This window comes from Monodelphis domestica, chromosome 1 (assembly GCF_027887165.1).
Source record: "Monodelphis domestica isolate mMonDom1 chromosome 1, mMonDom1.pri, whole genome shotgun sequence".
Classification (NCBI taxonomy): domain Eukaryota; kingdom Metazoa; phylum Chordata; class Mammalia; order Didelphimorphia; family Didelphidae; genus Monodelphis; species Monodelphis domestica.
This window is the reverse complement of record NC_077227.1, coordinates 37,744,552-37,758,141: the sequence shown is the minus strand read 5'-3', so window position 1 is coordinate 37,758,141 and position 13,590 is coordinate 37,744,552. Positions and strand designations below refer to the sequence as shown.

The 13,590-nt window shown below is 39.1% G+C and overlaps 1 protein-coding gene and 1 non-coding gene across 2 annotated transcripts in view; both read right to left on the bottom strand.

The window, feature by feature from the left end:
- The window catches only part of GRID1 (glutamate ionotropic receptor delta type subunit 1), a 1,152,573-nt gene that overhangs the window by 1,070,315 nt on the left and 68,668 nt on the right, over nt 1–13,590 (bottom strand). The gene's annotated exons all lie outside the window — the stretch shown is intronic.
- MIR7247 (microRNA mir-7247) lies at nt 12,928–12,982 on the bottom strand. The gene is given in 1 exon segment (NR_127432.1): nt 12,928–12,982. It is a non-coding gene; the product is annotated as a microRNA mir-7247 (primary transcript).

Sequence of the window (13,590 nt, the reverse complement as noted above, 5' to 3'; positions counted from 1 at the left end):
TTAAAACATGACGGTGTTTACCGTTGTCAAAAACGCCAAATTGATTTGTATCCAAACCGACAACTTCCATTTTCTTCCTAATACTCTAGGACAGAGTGTGTTGGAATCACAGAACAGTATTTCCCAGTTAATGGCAGAGTCACAAATCACCCTTTACCTGCCTCTGAGTTTTATGCCAAAGCAAAATTTACCTTTTAATGGGTTGGTTTAGATGACAAGCTGGTGAGATCTCAGATCAAATAATGGCTGGATAAGTGAAGATAATAACTAAGGAGACTCCCTACGGTCTTGTGAGGTCACAAACTCTTACATTCATGGAAGTGTTACAGAAGAAATGGATAGAGTACACTATCATCTGTAGTGACTATAATAATCATTATCTTGCCATCATCGTCATCACTGTCATAATCATCATCAATATTATTACAACCATCATTATCCAAGTCCAACTGATAATCATCATCATCATCATTATCAACAACATTCTCCATGATCAAAATTGTCATCATCTTCTTCATTATTACTTCTATGGTTATTTCCATTTATTTTATTTTATCTATTTTGTTAATTTTTTTATTATATGGTTATTACCATCAATATTTTCACCATCACTAAATTTTTCATGGTCATTATTATCATCTCTATGATTGCTTTCATCATCTATTTTCAAGAGGAGCAGAAAATATATAATAATTCTCTTTATCACATCATTAGCATGTTCATAATCTCATCACTATAATCATCATCACCAAGATTTTTATCGGCACCAGGATCTTTATGACCTTCCTTATTATCACCATTATCACTGGTTTATAATGATCTTGTATATACTTATCTATACATTATTAGAATGTAAGCTACTTTTGGACATGGACTGTTCTGGTTTTTCTTATATTTGTAACCCTAGCACTAAGCACAGTCCAGCCAATATTAAGCACTTAAGAAATGCCTATGATTGATGAATTGATCACAAGTGCTACATAATCCCCCTGAAGCAGGGAGTTGAACCAGATGATCTCTACATTCTTTTCCATATCAAAGTCCCTTTGAGCTTATGCTCTGTGATCCAAGCCTAGGAGTCTTTCTACTCCATCTAACTTCCTGGGCCCTAGTACCAGTTCTGCTCTATAATAACTATGTGATTTTGGGAAAGGCATTTGAATTCCCCAGATCTCAAGTTCCTCATCTGTAAAATCAAGAGGTTGAATTAAATGAGCTCTAAAGCCCTTCCTAGCTCCAACTTCTTTGAGCCTGTCATGTTTACAATCCAAATAGTAAATGTGACCAACCATTCACATATTCATAAATATCACATTGCAACAATAAGATAATTTATAAGAACAACAGTATCATATATTCAGAGCACTAGCCATGCCATGTGCTACAAAGATTCTTGTCAGCAAACACAATCTGTTTTATCAGTCCAACTTCTCCCTGGGAAAAAATACAGGTAATAAAATGAAAGAAGTTAAGAAAACACAGAAGATTAATCATCCAAAGAGGCAGAGGGAAATCCTAACATGTGTCAGGAGGTTGGAGAATAGAGGAATGTGAAATAGGGAAAGATTGGAAGGAAAGGAATCACTAGACTTTTTGGTAGATCTTCATTGGTATAAATCTTTTTTTCTAAGAGATAGAATGACTGGACACTTTGAAGAGGGAATATCCTTCAATGCCCCACAGAATGAAAATGTGGATTCATGAATGACACTGGGAGAGGGATCATCTAAGAATGGTTAGAAGAAGAACAGGGGAACATTAGTAATACTCTGTTCTGAGGCAGCTATTTGTCAATATGTCATAAACAATAGGGAGGTCTACAATCTTTCCCAAGTATATATTTAGGACATCAAGGAGAGCCTAAGAAGATGACAAACCTGAGACCATTTTTCATTCCTGATGATTCATGTAAAGACAAATAATACCATGAAAAGGAATATACAACATTGCAGAGATTATGACATAATGGGAAAGTAATTGAAGACCTTGGGGTATGGATGGTATCTCCATGATTGCTCGGTTTTAAAGGTAAGGATTTCAAAAAAAGAAAAGGAAATTTGGAAAGTGGCTATTTAGTCAAGAAGATATTATCTGAAAATGGGAATTTGGCTTTCAGTACCACAACTTAACATGTACAAATGATGGGCTATGGGTCATGGATGGAATATACCTAATGGAAACTGATTAGATAGATTAGATCCATACATACACATATTTGCTACATGCATGTTACATACATGTATAGAAAGATGATAGATAGGTAAATGTAAGCCTAGATAGTTAAATAGATGGAATGATAGAGAGGTTGATGATAGCTAGACAGAAGAATAGAAGAATAGATAGAGGGATAGATGGATATTCCTAGAGTATTGCAAATCTGTTAAAGAGAACTTTAATCTGAAAAGCAGAGGGAAAAACTACCCACATATATCCACCAAATCAGATACCACAGAGAGGAGCAGCAAAATCTAGGAAGATAAATACCATTTGAAAGGCCCATTAATTCACAGGAGACAATGCCCAAGAAGACTATCCATCGAGAAATACACAAAGTGTGGGTAATAAGGTAAACTAGATGTTCTGGTTACAGAAAATAAATTCAACAACATAGAAATAACTGGGAATTAGGGAGATGAGACTTATGACTGGAAGGTCATATTTATTCCAGAGGAATAGAATAGCTAAAAGGAGTAGAGAGGTAGCACTCTATACTAAGATGTGGTCAAAAGAGAAAATCCGGGGACCTGAGTGATGATGTGAGAGAAAGCATTTGGATAAGGAATGAGAGAAAGAGAAACAGGTGTAGTATTTTCCTGGGAATATACTACAAACTACCTAGACAAAAGGAGGGAAAAAATAAGGAGTTTTAGAAGTAGAACTGGGAAACATTAACCATTCAGACATCCTTCAGATATTTCTCTCTGTCTCTTTCTCTCTGTCTCTCTCTATCTCTCTGTGTTTCTCTCTCTCTCTCCCTCTCCCCCACAAAAGCAGAATAACTGATAAATTCTAAACTTTACTTTATGATCATTTTTATCTTCCAAAAGTATAGAAAGTAATGAAGAAAAAGAATCTAGGTGGGCCAATGGATAAAGAGCCAGACCTAGAGACTGGAGGTCCTGGGATCTAATCTGATCTCAGATACTTTCTAGTTATGTAATCCTGGGTAGGTCATTTAACCCCCATTGCCCAGCTCTTACTACTCTTCTGTCTTAGATCAAATATACAGTATTAGTTCTAAGATAGAAGGTAAAGGTTTAAAAAATACAATTGGATCATAAGAAATGATGAACAGGACAATCACAAAAAACTATAAATACTTATATGAAGTAATGCAAAGTGAAGTGAGTAGAACCAAGAAAACATTTTACCCAGTTACAGCAATAATGTACAATGGTTAACTATGAATGACCATTATCACAATGCAAGAATCCAGGACAATTCCAAGGGATTTATAACCCAAAAAAAAAAAACCACCATAGAAAGAACTGATGGAATTTGAATGCAGATTAAAGTTTGCCATTCTTCACTTTATTTCCTTCATTCATTTTTTTAATAAATCATGTCTTCTTTCACATGATGAACATGAAGATATATATTGCATGATAGCTCATGTATAACCTCTACCATATTACTGGCTATTTTGAGGAGAAAGGAAGAGATGAAGAGAACATGGTTCACAGATTGTCAGAAAATAATTTTCAAAAGTCATATCTATATATAGTCTGTAATATACATATATAATGAAAAATAACAAAGATTGACTAACTTCATTCTCCTCATACATCTGACACAGTAAGACTTTTAGTAAAATATTGGACAAATATACATATGCTGCCATTGTACACAAAATGGAAGATGTAGGCCCTGTGAAAATAGATTTAGGCAAATCCATATTGATGAAGACCCAAAGAAGAACAAGAACTCTCTGTCTGGTTTCAAACTTGTGGAATATGATGTTCCCTGGTATTCCCACATCTACCCTCCACCCTAATTTTTCTGCTTCCTCCTATGTGTTATCTCCTTTCATTGGATTATAATTTTTCCAAGGCAGGAACTCTATTTTTATGAATTATGTTCCCTAGCACTTAGCATGATTCCTGATACACAGTAGGCACTTAATAACTATTGATTGGTTTGGATTGAACTCAAAAGGAGAAAATTAGAAATCTAGTTTTGACCCCATGTTGTCTAATATTTTTAGACATGACATGCCTTAAATAGCATTCTTGTCAAATTTTTAAGACATAAAACTGGGCAGGATAACTAACATAGGGGATGACGGACACATGATCCAAAAACAATCTTCAGAGGTGAGAAGAAATAGGCTGAATATAAATAATGTGGAATTTATTAAGAATAAATACAAAATCCAACTAGAAGGCTAGTGGAAATAAATATAAAATCCAACATCTGGGTTCAAAGAATCAATTACACAAGAATAGTATAGAGAAGGCATGACTGGGAAGTAGTTCATGTGGAAAAGATCTAAAGGTTTTTGTAAACTGCAAGGTCTATATGAGTTAACAGCATGATATGGCATCCAGAAAAGTTAATGCAATCTTAGACTTCTCAAAGAAAGATAATGCCCAGAACAAGAAAGGTGATAGTCACATTGTGAGAACCATCTGCAGCATTGTGCTAGTTCTAGATATCTCATTTAAAAGTGGCATTGACAAGCAAGAGCCCATCTAAAGGAAGGTCACCAGGAGTATGATTCATCCCAGTAAAACCTTCAAAGGAATCATGCTTCCTAAAAAAGGAAAATAGGGAACCATGGAAGCAGCTTCCAAGAATTTAAAGGATGGCCAGGTGTAAGAAGTTCCAAACTGGCTCTGGTTGGCCCTAGGGGTCAGAACTAGAAACTATGGGTGGAAATAAGAGGCAGCTTTAGTTCAACAGATCATAAAAGTTTCTGATAATAGGAATTGTCTAAAAGTAGAATTTGGCATCTAAGATGGGAGATGGCTCTTTCTCAGTGAAGGTCTTCCAACAGAGTGTCCATGACAATTTATTGAGTACTTTATAGAATAAATTTTTGATTAACAGAGATTGTACTAGATGGCCTCAATAACCATCTCCAAATCAAAGCTTCTATAATTCTGAAGGTGCTTGTCTGTTTCCCTGACTTGGATCTTCACATTAAGACCCTCACCTAGGCTCCTAGGCTGGTGACATCCCCAGTAGTCATTTCCTCCAGCCTCCTGCTTCCACCCAGGAGTTTGCTCTAATCATTGTTAGGATGCCTTTGAGTGAATCCTGGGATTGAGCAATCATGTAAGGAGAATGGTGTGATGTCAGCCCTCCATCCCCTCAGCCTGATGGTGGATTGCTCTTTCTCAGCCACACCCAGCCCTTGTCCTAAAGCCCTTCCAAGCCAGCAAGAAAACCAGCAGTTGCCCAGAATGATCACCCTGGATAATGGACGCTAATGTGCTCTGATCAGTTTACAAACACAATCTGCCAGAGTTGACATGGGCAAACAAGGGAACGTTACCTAATCATACCCGCTCCCTATCTCGTGGAAGTGGCTGCAAATTGCTTCTGACAGTAATTTTATTTAATATTAGCTTTGCCTGGGATGGATTCTGACACCCATCCCACCATATATATTTCTATAAAGACCCTGACAGACAGAGCCCAATTTATGCAGCAGCATCCAGCAGAATCTGTCATTCAGAAAGATTTGTAAGCCAGAGTGTTCTCAAACCCCTCCTCCAGCAGAAATCAAAGAAATTGTCCTGGCCAGGGAAGGGAAGAGCTAAGCCAGGAGGGGGAGCACATTGGACCTAAGAGAAAGGCTATGCAGTTGACACTGGGGGATCAGATTCATAGGGTATGAATGAAAAAACACAGCGGAGTGAGATAGTAATCTGACCTCTGAAACTCAAATCCCACCTCTGGGGCATATGGACTATGTCATCCTGTCAAAGTCATTTAACTGCTCCATGTCCCCAGGAAACTCTCTATGGCAAAGGCTCTTAGCCTAGGACCTGTGAACTCTTAAAAATATTTTTTGATATCTGTAATTCAATATATTTTCCTTGTAATCCTATATATTTTATTTTGTGCATTAAAGAACATGATGACAAGAAGGGGTACATAGGCTTCAAGAGAATCCTCAAAGAAGCAAGGACACCAAAGAGTTTAGAATGCCTGATCTGACACTATAATTTTTATTGCAAATGGTGCAGGTAGTTAACACACTAGATAGAACACCATGTCTGGATTTGGAAGAGCACGGTTCAAATCTGGCCTCAGACACTTCCTAACCCTAGACATCACAGACAAGTCACTAAATTGCCTAGTCCTTGCTGCTTCTCTGTCTTAGAATTCTTACTAAAAAGGACAGTAAAGGCTTGGGAAAAGTTTCATTGCAAATATAGGTCCACCTTGAAAAGATTCAAGATTCCACAACAATCCCCTCTATTACATCCCCAACAAGGGATTGCCCAACCTCTGATCAAAGACCTCTAATAAAGAAGAACCACTACTCAGTTCACACACTTTGGAGAAGCTCTAATAATTAGCAAGATTGTTCTTCTGATAAACTGTGGGAGTAAAAACACCGATGAAAAGCAACTGCTTCACTACAGGGGTGCAGGGGATATGACTGAGGAGAGACTCTAAATGAACACTCCAATGCAAATACCAACAACACGGAAATGGGTTCGAGTCAAGAACACATGTGATACCCAGTGGACTATGGGAGAGGTGGGGGGAGGGGGGAGGGAAGAAAAGAAAATGATCTTTGTTTCCAATGAATAATGTTTGGAAATGACCAAATAAAAATTAAAATAAATAAAATACAAATCACAAAAAAAAGATTGTTTTTCTGCCAAATTGACCTTAAATCTGCCTCTGCTACTTCTACTCATTGCTCATCTGCCTTCTGAGACCAATCAAAATAAATGTAACCCTAGTGGCAACTCCTTATGCCCAAAAGATCAAAGGTCCAATTCTTTTTTATTTTTTACAAATGGATGTAGGTCTTCTAAACAGATCAGAGTATCAGAAAGAAAGTCCTGGAAGAGACCTCAGAGAGAGGTGATCTAATCACAGGATCATCTATCTGGCACCAGAGAAATCATTTACTCCATTCCCCAAGCTGAACCTACTTTCCTTTCCATCCTTCAGGACCATTGACCTAAATATGGATGTTATAGGTTCTATTAAAAAGGTGCCTGGGTGGAGAGAGGCAACTGGGTAGCTCAGTGGATTGAGATCCAGGTCTAGAGATGAGAGGTCCTAGTTTCAAATCTGTCCTCAGACACTTCCCAGCTGTGTGACCCTGGGCAAGTCACTTAACCCCCATTGCCTAGCCCTTACTGCTCTTCTGCCTTGGAACTAATACACAGTATTGATTCCAAGACAGAAGGTAAGGGTTAAAAAATAGATAGATAGATAGATAGATAGATAGATAGATAGATAGATAGATGGATGGATAAATAAATAAATGAAAAGTTGCCTGGGGGCAGCTAGGTGGCTCAGTGATTTCAGCCCCATGCCTAGAGATAGGAAGCCCTGGGTTCGTATCTGGATTCAAACACTCCCTAGCTGGGTGACCATGGGCAAGTCACTTAACCGCCATTGCCTAGCCCTTATCATACTTCTGCCTTGGAACTAATACATAGTATTAATTCTAAGACAGAAGGTAAAGATTTGAAATTTAAAATTTTTTAAAGGTGCCTAGCCTGTTTTAGGGAAGTTGCCCCTTATCTGGAAAGCTAGTGACTCCAACCATTTTTTTGCCCCTTATCTAGAAAGTTGGGGACTCCAACCAATTTTTTAATAGCTGAAGATACTGGAACTCAGAAAAGTCACAAAGGTAGCAAGTTATAGAACAAGTCTTGAACCCAAGTTCTCTGAGTCTAGACCAGCATGCATTGGAGGCAAGCTTTCACAATCCACATCCCCAAAGCTCCTCATCCAGGCTCAACACCCTGAATTCTTCCTGAGTCCTCATTTGACCTTGGCACAAGGTCCTTCACCATCCCAGTTGTCTTCCTCAGAACAGTCTCAGTCTATAGGTATTGCATGCTGAATAGGACTATGCCACTCATTTATTGTTAATTTTTAGTGTTATGTCATGCTCAATATTCATATTAATAGGATATGAGCAAAAAGGCAGAGAATGAGAAGGCATGAACCAGCCTCAGTATGCACTATTGGAATGTAGGACCCACACTGATGAGATCAAAGGCCCACTGAAGTATTCATATTAGTTTTATCACCAATCATTGGCTATTAATACTGGACAACTTTGTGACATCTCATCTAAGATCCTATTGAATTGTGTGCAAGTTTCATTGCTATTCAATCCTCTAAGTATTTCAGTCTTGTGCAAATTCCAGGCTCCTGGAAGGGAAGGGCTCTCTCTGTCTTAATCATCTTTCTGTCTGCCTACCCCATCCCCACTTTGCTACCCCAGCATCTAGCAAAGATCCCTGCACTTAGTAGGAACTCAATAAATCCTTGGTTTGATTGGAACTAAAGGATGTGGCAGATGAGGTATCTTGGCTGTTTCCATAGCAATGAATGTGAAGTCATTAATCTCAGTAAATGGATTCAACTGGGGAAGTTGGAGAAATAGACACACTCTTCAGAATCACAGAGAATGGTTTCCTACCAATGTCCAAATTCAGAAAAGTTAAGAAATGTGGGGAAATCGTGCAATAACAAAATCCAAGTGCTTAATGGAACTGGAATTGGAGTCAGGAGACACCTAGGTTTGAGGTGAGCTTTGACACCAATTGTGTGCCCCTGGACACATCACAGCCTTCTCTGAGCACAGTGTCCTCACCTATAAAATGATGATGGTTATCCTCACACTATAGGTAACAGTTAGCTTTTGTAGAGTGTCTCAAAGCTTTGAAAATGCTTCCTGGACTCCTTACCTCATTTGATCCTGGCACCTCTCTGCAAGAGTCGCAGCCTCCCATCCTCCCAATGGACCCAGCTGGCCTGAGAATGAGGAAGAACTAGGTTCAAAACCAAACTCTGAAACATACTGGCTGTGAAACTGAGGACAAGTCATTTAATTCTAACTAACAACTGTCTAAACCTATAAAATAAGAGCAGGAACTCCTCTGCATTGGGAAAGAAATTCCTCAATGGGAGTCTTGTAGCATGAAATCACCAGTCCAATAAGAAAATAACAACTCTAGGAGGGCCCCGTAGGACTTATTGTCCTCAAAAGAAAGAAAGAAAATTGTTGGATGGTGCTTGTAGCTTGGGGTTTTGTTTTTATATCAAGGGAGATCTGTCTCTATCAGTTCTATCTCTTGTCCCAGTTTAGCCAATTGGGTCAAACAGAATAAGTTCATGAATTTAATACTCAGTCCACAAGCATTTCTTAAGACTGTTCCATGTGCCAGATATTGTTCTAAGTGTGAAGCCAAAATATTAAACAATTCTTGTCTTCAAGAAGCTTATATTCTGGGGCAGCAAGCTCACTCAGTAAATAGAAATACAGGTCTGGAGATTAAAAGTCCTTGGTTCAAATTTGGACTCAGATACTTCCTAGCTACATGACCCTGGACAAGTCATTTAATCCCAGTTGCCCAGTCCTTACTGCTGCTCTTCTGCCTTAGAATCAATGCTTAGCATCAATTCTAAGATTTTTTAAAAAGAAGTTTACATTCCATGTCAGGAGACAACATGTATACAGATATATAAATGAAATATGTATCCACACACCCAAACACACACAGAGAAAAAATAATTACAAGGTAATTTGGGGAGAAAGAAATATGCATCTGAGGGAAATTGTGAAATATCTCACATAGGAGCTGAGTCTTGAAAGAAACTAGAGATTCTGAGAAGCCAAGGTTAAAAGGGAATGTGTTCCAGGGAAAGGCACTGCCTGAGCAAAGGCACAGCAATGGGACAAAGAATGGCATGTGAAAGAGTTATCTCTCTTCAAGAATTTAAAGAAGTACAATCTGCCAGGCATTGTGTAAGCATCATCATCACAATAATAAGCACTTTACATAATATTATCTCATTTGATACTCATAATAGCCCTTAAAAAGGTGCTGTTATTATTCCCATTTTACAGGGGTGGAAAATGAGGCATGGAGAGCTTAAGCAATTTGTTCAGGACTACATAACTGGCAAGAGTCTCTAATAAAATTCAAATTCAGGTCTTCCTGATTTCAGATCCAAGGCTCTGCTGCCCTATCTCTTATGACTCCCCTAGTCCTGTCTCCTTTTCTGTAAGTTAAACATCCTCAGTTTCTCCAAAGATTCTTCTTGAGATACATTTTAGCTCTCTCTCACCAATCTAGTTGCCCTCCTCTAGACCTGTTGCAGTTTATCCAAAATTTCTTTATAAAGTGATTGCCAGAGCTGAATACAGAAGCCTATATGTGTGTGTGCCCTGATCTGAGCAGGAGATTGTAGGACTCTGAGCATCCTCATTCTAGGGAGGATAGCCCTATTAATATGGCCTAGGGTAGCATTAGTTATGCCAGCTGACCAACAGAAATATAAGGGACATACAAAGATAAGAAAACAACTCAGAGGAAGTGGGTTCCCAGTTCATTGAAAAAGAAATGTCTCATTCACCCTAGATTCATCCTCTTAAAAGCAACCTGTGGACTTTATGCAAAGGAAGCCCACTCTCATCCTCCAAAGCCCTTCCAATGAGTCCATATCCATGTTCAATGGCGCCAGGATTCTCTGAAAGCACACTGTATGTCAAGCCTTGAGTCAGCAGGTCAGCTCATCAATGAATCATTTTGTTTTGCTTAAATGTACTTCCTTGTTAAAAGGGATGTCTGAGGGCATGGAGCAGGCAGGGACAGGGAAGAAGAATTCATTTCAATTCAATAAATACAGTGTGTCCCAAAAATCTTAGTGCAGATGTAAGCTTTAAGAGCTTAAAGACTTTTGGGACACCCTGTTTTTGTTATGTTCCCATTTAATGGCATGGCACAGTTTTAGGTACTGGGTATAGTTCCTCCTCCATGTGACCTTTATATATAGACCTTCCTTCTGCCCCTGGAGATCACAACCCATTGACTCCTCATCCTGATTGATTCTTGTCCATGATCTTCCAGGAAATTCCATTCAGGATCCATCCAATGCCCTGGAAATCTTCCTCTTCCTCTAGTTCTCTTTTTTTAAATTACATCTTATTTCCACTTTAAGACTTGCCAGTCTACCTCATCTTCTAGTTAGAGACATCTCTGTTGATCTCCTCCATGATGCTTCTCTCACATGAGTTATATATAATTTGTCCTAGACTACATGATGCATCTTTCCATTGTCCTTTGGATCCCTACAATCTTCACTCTTCTGATATTGGGGTATTCTGTGATTAAGTCATCTAGCATCAGAATGTTGATGGAAAAAAAGATGGACCTTAACAGCCAGGAACAGTTTGAGATAGTTGAAAGCATTACCATTTTACATGAGACTCAGTCCAATTTCCTCCTTCTTTTCAACTGTGGATGTAGGTAGGTGATGCATTGGATAGAGTACCAGTCCTGTAATCAGGAAGACCTGAGTTCAAATTTGACCTCAAACACTTATTAGCTGTGTGGCCATAGGCACTTAACTCTATCTGCCTCAGTTTCTTCATCTGTAAAATGATATAGAGAAAGAAATGACAAAGCACTCTAGTATCTTTGCCAAGAAAACCCCAAAAGGAATCAGGAAAAGTCAAATACAACTGAAAATGGCTCAATAACAACAAATCAATCGTGTAGACCCAACTTATTGTCCATCTGTTTGTTTTATCACAGAATACGTGTATTAATGGTTGAATTCAATGGGTTGCCTATACAGCTGCATGTCCACTTGCTTCTTCCTGTGTGGATTAGTAACCCAATCTCTTTTTATTGACCATAGATCTCATTAAGGGGATACTGTAGGGTTCTGGGGCTCAATGCAGCCAGCCCTATGTCATCCACCAACCAGAGCATCTGGAGGACCTTATCATCTGAAGAGAATTCTTCTATTCGTGAATTTTGTGCAAAGTATTCTCCATGATGGTGGCAAACACCTTTTCATAACATCTGCCTCTGTGTTTTACATCCTACATGATGCTGATCCTGAGAGGATTATTGAACAATGTGATCTTTGTGGTTAAACCTCATATGAACCTAATATCTGCCAGAAAAGTCCTTTGTGGAGGATAAAAAAGTTTCTCCTAAGGGATGGCTCCACACAATAAAAGCACAATCAACCAATCAATAAGTAAGCATGGGCCAGGTATCTTGTAACATGCCATAAACACAGAGAATATAAGGCAAAAGCAGGACAGAACAAGCCCTTGCCCTCAAAGCACATAAAGGGAAAGATCAAATGAGAGCCAGAGTTGTCAGGACACATTTACTGGAGAAGGGAGGTACTTGAAAGATGTATAGAATGTGGATCAGCCATTCCTGCCTTCATCTGAGACCCTGTCTGAACTCAGGGGCATGTAAGAGTAGATGGTGATGTTTCAAGGCTCTTCATCTCTCCTTCCTGGCCTCCTTCTTTAGCTTTCTATATTGTGTCCTATTGTCCAGGTATATGGTACTCAGTGTCCACCATGCTAATGTCAAATGAGTAGAGATTCACAATAAGTGCGAAGGACCAATAAACAAAGTCTTTTCATGGTAAAAAGGAAGACTCAAGAAAACATTACTTATCCTCCAAAGGAATGAATCTCTACTAGCAGAATTTCAGGCATGAAGTCAGGAGAGTAGCAACAAGAGATCTTTCCCATGACCTTTCACCTGCCAAGTCTCCAATTCTTTGCTCTTGATCTTGGTGCTCTCCTGGATGCCTTCAGCCCCCTCCACAGTGGCACCCAACTGAGACATCTTCCTGGGAGCCGGGGGACAGGTTGGCCATCTCTTCCTAATAAGCTCTTCCTTTCTCTGGAGGCACACTGAGTTGAGTGACTCCTCGTCAGCTGTAAATCCCAGACACGCCATGAGAGACCGCATGTCGCGAAACCACTTCGGCATTCCCCCACACACGTTCTCCCACCCCGTGTTTGGTATTTACATCTGCAGAGTCGGTTCTTCTGATGGTCATGGCAGTGCACTCAACTGACTGGGTTCCTCCCTCTGTAGAACATGCCTCATGGAGGGCTTCTCCAGATTTAGACTCCCAAACTGCATAGAGAAGCATGTCCTTAACAAGAGATCCACCTTAGGGCAGAGCCTTAGAGACAACTAATCTTGGGTGGATAGATCTTGACTCGAAATCTCTGCTCCGAGAACAGAGGAATACACAGCCAGTCCTGGCTGGGAGAAGAGTCCAAGGAAGATGCTCAGGTTTTTCTCGATTCTTCCAGTTGTTGATAAACCTGCACACACATACACACACCAAATTCACTTCATATTTACTAAATACATACATATTTCTATATACACATATATAGATTTGTGTATATTACTACATCTATATATTTATATCAATAGATTTCTCAACATAGATACCAATATCTATCTAGGTAGATACCTATCTGTAGATCCAGATATCTATCTCTATAGATATAGATATTGCATCACTTATTGGGTACATGTTGTTTCCCCCAGGAAACTATAAGCTCCTCAAGGACAAGAACAGTCTCATTAGGGTCCTCGTATC